Source organism: Tyto alba, unplaced genomic scaffold, assembly GCF_018691265.1.
Source record: "Tyto alba isolate M040663 unplaced genomic scaffold, T.alba_DEE_v4.0 Super-Scaffold_9, whole genome shotgun sequence".
NCBI lineage: Eukaryota > Metazoa > Chordata > Aves > Strigiformes > Tytonidae > Tyto > Tyto alba.
In genome coordinates, this window is record NW_024881330.1 from 29668210 (window position 1) to 29679097 (window position 10888).

Sequence of the window (10888 nt, forward strand, 5' to 3'; positions counted from 1 at the left end):
GGGCGGGTGGTGGAGGTGCCGAGACTGCGGCAGAAATGGCGGGAGCGCCCCACAGCCCTCAGCCCGCAGCCCACAGCCCTCAGCCCACAGCCCGCAGCCCACAGCCCACAGCCCACAGCACAGGCGTGGACGCGGAGCCAGGCTCGGGCTGAGCCCGACACTGTATCAGCCCGAAAGGGTATCTCACAGCCCGAAAGGGTATCTCACAGCCCGAAAGGGTATCTCACAGCCCTCAAACCCGTGCCGATATGCAAAGCTGGCCTCTGCCAGCCCCAAATGAGGCCATTCCTGGCTATTCAGTCAAATTCAGGTTTGGCGTTGTCCAGTCGGTTCCCCTTCGTGCAGGGAGCTTTACACCAAATGCCTTTCTCGTGTTAGGCAACTTAGCAGTCAGTATTTCGCTCAGGAAAAAGTGTTTTTCAAATGATGGAGAGTTAGTGATAGGTGTGGTGGTGTTAGTTGGCTTTGTCTCTACATCTACGTTGAATACTCAGAGCTCTTTTTTCAAATGCCAGCTTCGCTGCAGTGTCCCATGGCTTTGTCAGTCCATGTTATCACTGCTGCAACTGTATCTACCTCGAGCTAAATGCTGCCTCAAACTGCATACCTTGAGCTAATTAATATCCCAAGCTAAATATTTGGGAGTCAGCCAAGAAGTATCGAGATTTTCAACATAGTTGCAGCAAACTTGCTCAGATGCTTCTTGTACCCATCAGCACTGGAATGTAGCATGGAAATAAATCTGTGGCTTTGAGAGGTTGTAAACCCTTTTTATTGGTGAGGTACAGGGAAAAGGTTGAGAAGCTGCAATATACAGAGCCTAAGATTAATTTGGTCGTATTTCATGTCCCAAAACCAGCTGGAAGATAAAGGCTCCCCGTCTAGTTTACCTGTATAGCTACACTATAACTAACTAAACATGGACTTAGAGTTAACTACAATGATTTCTTTAAACTTGTTCAGTAAACTCTTCTTGCTCTGAGGTCATTCATAAGTATCCTACCTTTAAGAGAAAGGTAGGATAGGGTCTCTCACTTATGAATCTGTGTTTCAGCAGGTTTATATAGAGATGTATAGGCTATCTTTACATAGAGAAGGTATGTCAGATTGAAGCTCACTAAACCTTAGCAAATTATATGACATCATAAGAGGTGTTACTCCTACCATCTTTAAAGATACAAAGATCTGCTCATTATCAAAGTGTCCTTCAGAAAATGTAGTTCATTATATCTTAAGCATAATTCAGTTCAGAAACTACTAGGAGGTGATTTGGGTACAATGGTGTGGAAAATTACATCCTTCCACTTTCAGGAGAGACCTCTGAAACAAAAGAAAATACAAACCTTTACTCTGTCATCAATCAAATGGATAATGTCACATTTGTTGCAAGGACAGGCAAATAAAATTGACACCTGTTGCAATTTTAATTCAGCAAGCTTAGACATTAATCCTTTTGAAATGGTTTCTACCTCATCTTCCTAGAGAGAAACATTTGTGAGCTCATGAAATTCTAACTGGAGCACCTCATTTTCTGTCTGTATAAACAGACAGCTTTAGTGGGCTTATTTATTGAAGGCTCAGAGAGACTTAATCAGCTTGATATATACAAGGAATGCTTATTGGAGCCATTTATGGAGGTAAGGGACATGATTTGTATTACACAGAAAAAGGTGCAAGTCAGTTCTTTCCCTAGTATTTCAATTCATTGCTCTGCATGAGAATTTACACAATCTTCTGTATTAAGAAGCCCCATGCCTACAGCAGAAGTCTTCATGTTTTAGCTTTCCAGTGAGCTGGTCCTGTGGTACCCAGAGGAGCTGCTCTTTGTCAGCTTCTGCACATTGCAGTTTCTAGGCACTGACTAGGCACTGACTTGCACATAAGAGACAAATGCGAGGATCAACAGTGTGGGTACTTGGTCAGCCCCAGGCACTGAGTCATATCACAGCATCTCACTGACTTTGTGGTAGCTGCTTCCATCAACAAAGGTAGAGCAAAAGGAAAATGTAGTAGCTTTATCTGCATTAAGATAAAAAATTACTTTTGTATCACTTAGGACCTACCTTCACATTTATCCTTTTCTTCTGATATTGGCTCAGAAATTCATTATCAGCTAACTTGCATAACATCGCTTTCCCTAGGAAATGAACACTTCTGTTATGGAAAAGCCATTCTAACAAAGGAAAGGAAACAGTTTTAAACATTTAAGAGCAGTGTTACCTAGTGCATTCACAGCTGCATTGCAGTGATTTTTTTCTATTTTCTAAACCTCTGACATGTTTAGAAAGCCAACAGCCATCTGAAATAGCAAAGGTGAGAGCATAACAAGATCATCCTGTAACATGCATGAACAACTTTTGGATTCCTGTAAGCCCAGCTGCAGTACCTTCACCTACAGTAGTGCAGTATGTCACTGATGAAAGCCTCTTCACAATATCTTCTGAAAAGAAATTATATTATACCTGTGGTTCAGGTGGAGAATTGAAGTACAACTTTTTTAAGGATGGCTTTCATAAAAGTCTTATACATTTTAAAAAATCCTGGCTAAAATTGTTTACCTCCGAGTAGGCAACACGACAGCAAACAGCAGGGAATCCAATACAATCCTCATCACTCTATGCTTTAATCAGATCACACATGCTCAGGAACATATCTGCATGCAGTAATACTTGACAGCACTGTAAGACATAGCAAGTTGACATCTGTTTCATCAGAAAGATAAAGTTTGGGAAATCAGGGAAGTAAAGGTAAGAGGAAAACCGGGGAATTGAAACAAACTGATCAAAGCAAATGGCAGATTTCAGCAGCATCATTAATGGCTGGTGCTAAAAAGTATTAGTAAAGTCATTATCTGTGATTTTAATTTCAGAAGGAAAGCTGTGCATCTGCTCATAGTGTTCTGATTTTGTCCTTAAAGGTAGAAGTGATCTGAGCATCACCTGGAGATTGATAGGTGAGGTGCAGGCTGAATAAAACCTAAATCTGGCTTCTCTCAGACTGACCTTTTAGAATGATCCAACAATACAGCACATATAATGTAAGGACTTAAGTAAAAAGCAAATGACGTAGCATGGAAAGCGATGACATTAAAGAATGCAGCTGATGTTTCAGCTTTGAAAGATGCCTTCCAGACAGCTTCCTATCACTGCTCTATCTGTAAAAATGTAGTATCAAAGAGTAGTATAATCCAATCCCAGTGGATGTAAACCAATGATCTTGATCTTCATGCTAAACTGCTTCTCTGTTATGGGAATAAAACCACCTCTGTACAGTAGGTAAGTGCATGCATTACATGTGCCTGTAATTGAAGAGAGATGCAGTGGGATGAAATGAGACCAAAAGTGAGTGGTTTTAGCCTACATCGTAATTGCAGACACACTCTTGTCTGAAACTAGTACCCGTTCACAGAAACTTAGGTGGTCACCTGGTGACAACATCTGCAAAAATTTATCAGAATAAATAAAATGTAGTGGTCCCGTTAGATACTTAACTGATAAAGTACTCAATCCAAAAGAGGGTTTTATATATTTGTCACCTAAATGAAAGATTAAATAGAGAGAGCAGTACTAATGAGCATGCTATAGCTATGAGACACTGTCTATTGGACTTGCAGTTCAGATACAGTATTTGCTTCAGTTAAACAAACAAAAGGCATAATCAGACTAATTTTTCTAATGAAAATAACTTACCTTAAATCATAAACACTTTCTTTGAGAATGGAAAGCAGGAATAAGAGGAGTCTGGAAAATGGCTCAGAGCCATGGCTTTACCCAGGGCACACAAAGCATGTACAGAAGAATGATGCATGGAAAAGTGGCTTACAGCAGCTTTGGGCTCTGTCAGCCATGACTGGCTTGGCCAATACCTTGACATAACTAGAACAACCAGAGTGCAGCTCCACCTCAGCGTGACAACTTCCAGCAGTCTCCAGGGGCCAGTGTGACAGCTAGGAATGGCTGACTGTAAGGGAACACATAGAAGTAAGTGTGCCAGCAGGATGTAGTTCAAGAATTCCCCTGCTCAAAGCTAAGTTTTCTAGGTTTCACTGTGCTCGGGCTATTTCCCATGGGTGATTTCATGTGGAGGGCTTTATCGGAGCACAGAACATGCCCACAATGAGCACACTGTTAAATGAGAAAAAGCATTTACGCAATGCCTGTGGCCAATCTAAATATAAATTATCTTCCACTATATTTAATAGCTTGTGGAAGAAAACAATACAACAGAAATGAATCTGATAATATACAATATGGAAGGGGCAGCAATGTTTTTTGATGTACTGCACATGCCAAGCAGTGCAAGAAAGGTATGTCACTCAGTGCTTTTGATTGAGGGATGCCATGGTGGCATGCCATAGCCAAAAAGCCAAATTGTCATATGCCTTCCACTTCACTGAGATGCCATGCTATGGAAAGCATTGTAGGCATGAATGGAAACCCCCATTGACGTCCAGAGCTATGTTGGAAGCTCTGCCAATGGAAAATGAGAAGTGTATTGGGTCAATTTTGTTGGTTTTATACATGATGAGTTCTTCAGCTACATTTACTTTATTTGATGAAAATCAGAATGTAGCACGTCTAGACAAACATTAGGCAGACTTTTAATGCATCTTTCCATTTTGGAAGGCATATAACTCAGCAGTCTGCAGTTCAGACTCTAGGACCTTGCTTGCAAAATCCCATCATTCTCCTGTTGTGGCTCAGAATCTACATCACCATTTGCAGAACTTAATATTTAGTCCATGAAATACAATAAACATGGAAGCAATAAACCAGACTTCAGATTTAGCAAAACAGACGAAAAGCTGAACAAGTTTTCCTTGTGGCAATCTCTTAAAATGAGCATAGACTTAAAAGAGTATCAGTAGCAACAAAAAAAAAAAAAAAAAAAAAAGAAAGAAAATAAAAAAGGTAAATTTATTAAATATCACATAGAGATCAGATACAACAAAAATATACTGCCTGGTTAAGACGCATCTTCCAGACCTGAAAAACTAAACTAATAAACTCTGCAGGAAGATGACTCTTCTTTTTCCCATAGGGATTTGCTTGTATGGCACTGACACTGAAATCCAAATCTGAGCTGGGCTGTCTACTTTTATACACACTGGCACAGTCTGACTTGAAATAATCCAAGTATGAGAATCTGACCTATACTGTTCACATTTATAAGGACTGGACGTGTCTGTTTGTAAATTCCAGTAGATTGGCAACTCTTCTATATCAAGGTAGAGTTTTATGTATGACCTTCATCTTGTGTGATACTCTGGCAATAACATCTACCTGGGAACAGTCCTAACCAGACCACAGAAATGCTAAGATGAGGCTGGAGGAGTTCGTAAGTGTTTTACAAAAGACATCTCAATGATATATGTCACGTAGTTAATGATGCAGCAAATCGGAAATACTTCATATGTATTTACCAGTGAGACACATCCTCCTAAAAGAGAATTTTATAAGAAAATCATTGGATGTGTTTCCAGCCCTTGAAATATGCCCTCTGCAGGCAGCAGAGTTTTCAGCTCTTAATCATCTTCCAGAAATCCCTCAAGATGCCTGTCTCCCAAAGCCCTGAGAAAGTCACTCCTCATGAATCCATACCATTTGTGCACTTCGAAAGGTCAGAGTATAGCATCCCATTTCTATCAACACCTGTGCTTCTCTTCATTTTAATGGAGTCCAGATTTTACTCTAAGACTACAGAACAACTTTGAAAGCATCATCTGTGGGTCATAAAAAGATAACGATGTGTGGAAGTATAAACATTTATATGTGTATAGCAAGTGTCAGGAGCATGTAATTAAAAAGGAGTCAGGATAAGGAGCCCTGTGCTTGTCAAATACACAGATTTCAGCAACACATATTAAAAAGCAGGTATCAACCAGAAGAGAGGAAAAAAATACATAATAAACAGCCTTTGGTAGTTGGGAAGCAATATAGGTTGGAAATGTTAATGTTATTCTCAGAAGAACAGTTTAAGAAATTAACAATATATGAAAACCATTTTTTTTTAACAAACCCCACAGAAACATATTACAAGAACAATATGCAGCAGTCCTAAGATGTTGTCTTCAAAAACCTGTCTGAGGATACCGTAATAAAGCAGTATGTCACTTTGCAGTAGGTAGTACATTACAGTCTCATGGGCAAAATCCTCAGATTCCATCCTCTGCATGCTAAGCCTCATTTCTATGAATTCATAGTGATGCACCTCCATGGACTCCTCTGCAATATTCACCTTTCCCTAGCATGACCACTTAACAAGCTTGGGCTATGGATTCTACAACACATCTGCTCTTTAAAGCTGCCAGTATAACTAGCTGAAATGCTGTTGGTCTGACTGTTGAGCGTGACTCAGTACAGTGGTTTGTCCAGCACAAAAGATTTTGCTAGTGTCTCTCCCTCCATTCCTAACTTTCTGTGTCTTTCTGATCCTCAGTTTATTTCTTCAAATTTCTTGAACTTTCTCTTTGGTGTCACCCTCCATTCTCTACAGACATGATGGTTGCCCCGTGCATCTTTATCTTATGTATTTGGAAAAAAAAATCATCTACTCTTTTTTCTCCTGAATGGATGCCAAGACTTCATGATTGGTTTTGATGATCGATGCTAGACATATTTTATGAGATCAAATCAAACTCTGCCGATCAAATCTCATAGTCATTTCAGTGACCTTACTCACATACCCACAGCAGTGCTGAGGTACAGAAATATGTTTGAAGTATGGAGCCAAAGTACTGACCCTTTCAGAACTAAGGTCTTGACTCTTGAGCTTAAGGATGCTTAAGCACTACCTCTAAACTCAGTAAAAAGTGACAATGTAATACCTACCCTTTGGATATTTTAATTGAGTTCTTTTTAATTAGTAAACCCTTTATGTCATTGTGGAATTGTTCTTCCTAGACAGGGACAGAATATTTTCTGGCACAAACACTCCACATCTTCCCAGCTGGTCTGCAGAGAAGACTAGTAAGGGCCTTGATGTGATAAAACTAGAGGTAGGTAAGGAGGAAGTCATGCTTCATGCTTGTAATGAAGGCAGTGACTGGTGCTATATTATGCTGCACTTCAGAATTTTTTGGAAGCAGTAACAGCATCATACCAAGGAGTGACACTGAGAGGTGCCCTCTGGTATTTGCTGCCTCTGCTACTACAATAATGGTCACAGCTTATAATCAACACATAAAGAGCTCAGCAACAGTGAACACTGAAACTCTTTGTTATCCTAGCTTGGGACCCCTAACCCAGAGCGTGCAAGCACTGTCCATATGTGCGATCTGGAACTACAGACTTGGACCTTCCCAACAGCAGTGATTGTATGTCCTCCCCAGATTGTCACAGCCACAGATCCTAATCACTGTCATCGTAGAACACAATTCTGACTGTGGAAAGCAATTGAGAACACAATTCTCTTGGATTCTTCACATTTCCTTGGTGCTGGGTTGCTGTCTTTCCCTCAATTTTAGTGACTTCAGGAAGCTCTCCTTTCTGCATAGTCAAGCAATCATTCTAGACTTTAGAAATGCTTTTGGTTTGCTCAGAGTTAAGACCTGTGAAACATTTGTGTTTAGGATGCACACTGAGGTTCAGTCTCTGAGAACATGAATGATGCACCAGTTCACTACTGTGCAACCTGGATACAGAATGTAACTGACCTGATTTCTTAGTGGATCTTATTGGTTAATTTTAAGAAATACGCTGGGCTGAAATAGAGACATGAGGACTAAATATATGATAATGAAGAATTACAGATCAGGAAATACCTATAGGAAGTCTCAAGCCAGTCAATACAAGCGGTTTATATAACCAAGCAGTATCTGCCAATTTCTCAAACATCCCACATGGACACAGCAAATATTTCCCAGCTGTTCTGAAAGCAAATTCCTCCAGGACAGCACAGCTGTAGTGAGAGGGATATGACAAGAAATGAGAAGCCATTAAATCTCATCCTGTCTCTAACACTGATGTCCTTTGAGGACCTGTGGGTGTCACTCCCTGGTCAGTGTTCACATTATTGTAATCGTGCAGAGAGTACAGCACCCTACTCCTTATCTCACAAGACTGTATTAAAGATGATTAATATGATTACTGAAAACTCTTTTATGCATCAAAACAGCCACACAAATGCTAAATATTAGCTACCTTCTTGTTACAGGAATACCTTTACTTGAAGAGAGGAGATCCAATCTGTTCTGGATGTCTGCACTGCACAACATCACCAATCTATGTCATCATTTTCTTGTAGAGTTATGGTCTGCAAGTAGCATGCTGGGTGGAAACAACAGCAGATTGAACACCCACAACAACCTGAAATTTATGATAGTATTTCTCAGTTTGCAACCCTAAACGTTAGTGTTTGTAAAGCTAGTTTCACTATTCAGTCTTCTTCTGTGTGCTTCTGGCTGGGCATTTTCCCAGCTTTAACTACATGCTTTTTGCAAATGTTCTCTACTGAAATTATAGCGAAGTATTTTAAGGCATTAGACATGGAAAATATTTTTCTAACCTTGCATCACTATACCTTTTTTGACCAGAGGCAATGAACCTAGTGTTTCAATTATAGGTCTTACACACACAACTGGGCAACAGGCCAACAATTTTCATCTGTGTATTCCAGGACCAGTAGCATTTGTTCAGCTATAAATTCAGAGATGCTGCAGGTTATGATCTTCTATCAGGTCTGGGAGAATATGTGTCATGATTAAGCCCTTCTCAAAACAGTTTAATCAAATTACTCGCTTCCCAGTTACACTCCAGAGACTAAAACCTAATAAAATGTAATAAAATAAGGTATTTCTGGTGGGAGATCAAGAAGGGAGCATATGCTACTGCACTCATTGTTTGTCTTCCAGATTTCTTACATCTTACTGCTATGTAAAAAGAAAGGTACAGATTATGTGAGAGAAATGTTATAGTCATGCAAAGTATGTTTTTTTTCTCTCTCTCACTTGGAATGTCTACTATTAGTTTGAACAAAGCAAAAGTAAAGTACAAGACACATCTTGAATTCCACGGAAGTCTAGAACTGGATGACGTTTCCACCTCTAGCTTTTATCTTTTATTCATTTTTTACCATTTTACCTATTCTATGATTTGAATATGCTAAACTGTAAAGGTAGAGCTAATCTATCTTTAAATGTGGATATGTCTTCATTGTCTGGTAAACAGATTTGCATACATGGAGAAAACACATAGTTATGCAACCAAAATACATTTACAAATGTATACAAGTAACTTCTTAATATGAGATCCCAAGTAATGAAAAATATAAATTTTTGAATAAACATAAGTGGTGCCAGAAGTAGTATCATAAGTCAAATTCTCTGAATTTTATGTCAGTTGTTAAACAGAAGATTAAAAACAAAAACGAGGTAAGAAAAAAGGTATTTTGAAACAATTTTAAAATCCACTTCAGTCACTGACATAATTCTTATCATTAGGTTTATTTTGAATTTTTAAAAATAAATTTACTTTGAAAATACTGTATGGCTTAACAAAAAGAATGTGTCTAAACAAAATGTTTTATTTTCTAGTGTTTTTTCCATTTCTTTCAACAATTCCCATTATCAGGTTCATCTTAACCCCCCAGTGAGAAACTGCATAACCTACCTGCCCAAAAAAATTTGTTCAGCTCTACTCTTAGTCGTATTACTACAAAACCCAGGGAACTGCATGAGATTCCAAGCAGACTTCTCATTCTAGGCGAAGCAAACGAATGAGGGTCTGTAAACTCAAATACCTGCTGTCAAAGGCAAGATTTCAGTGTTTAAGATCTTAATTGTTACTCAAATCATCCCATCACCCACAGATAACTCCCTTCCTCAACTGCAAGGTCCAGTGACTTGTTTTCATATGCCTTCACCTATGATGATCTGGGAAGGAAAGACAAATAAGGGTTTTCTTCTATCAGCCAAACTGTGCTCACTTCAGCAACTTGTTAATGCATTTAAAGAGGAAAATCAGTCATACAGAAATATTTGTGATCAGCTGTTTAGATCAGCTGAAAGGCAACAGTACAGTTTGTACAACTGCAAGCTGGGGCAACTGTAAGCAATTATCCCTTGCACGTGCTTTCATGGAGTGCTACTAATAGTTTCTTAAAAACATGTCTCACAAGAGTGAAGAAAATCCTCATTCTGTAGTACCACCCTTCTTTTCAACTGGTTTATGTTCTGAACAAGTTTCTCGGTTTGCAAAGAATCAGAGAACCCCAGGCAGAAAAGAGTAACAGGAGAGAGTTTTATACTATTGATAGAAATTTTGATGCCCAGGTAAACCTGCAGAATATTAACAACAGTTTTTTTCAATAAAACAGCTACATATGACATTTCTAATGCTAATATTTTACTCTGAATTCCAGAAAACTGAGCTCCCCAATGTGAAAGGACAGTAAACCAGACCTGATAAAAGTTACTTTGTCACAAAAGAAACTTAAGATCACCCTTGTCCTGCATTGAAAGAGCCCCAGTCTTTCATCTTTTGTTCAATAGATGGTTACCCTGGACCTTGGGATAGTAATGAGTGTTGGGGGATACTGTAAACACAACAACCAAAAGACTGACTGCTGTTGGAAGGAGTGGGGAGGGCCGTATTTCAGTTTTATAAATAAGTTCTGTTTTACTCAGCTATTTTGCTTCAGTACTCCATATTGTCCTGTGCTCAACAAAGAAAAAAATTTAAAAATGCCATCATCTGAGTATCTGTGCACTGTTCTTAAGTTTTTATTTCTACTTCTCTGAGTTTAATAAAGGTCTGTGTTTAACTATAACTATGACTATAACAAAATAATAAATTACAGTCTGGTAAAAAAAAAGTATTTAGTATGGTAAAATACCAGCTATTCTATCCAAACCACAGAACCAAATACAAAAAATTCCATTTAAATAACT

General features: G+C 38.9%; 1 long non-coding RNA gene across 1 annotated transcript; it reads right to left on the reverse strand.

Moving 5' to 3' along the window:
• Positions 1-749: 749 nt before the first annotated feature.
• On the reverse strand, positions 750-8293 carry LOC116964883. Its single transcript, XR_004409011.2, has 4 exons — positions 8161-8293; positions 2221-3960; positions 2064-2137; positions 750-1320 (listed from the first exon to the last, which is right to left on the reverse strand). It is a non-coding gene; the product is annotated as an uncharacterized LOC116964883 (long non-coding RNA).
• Positions 8294-10888: the final 2595 nt, after the last annotated feature.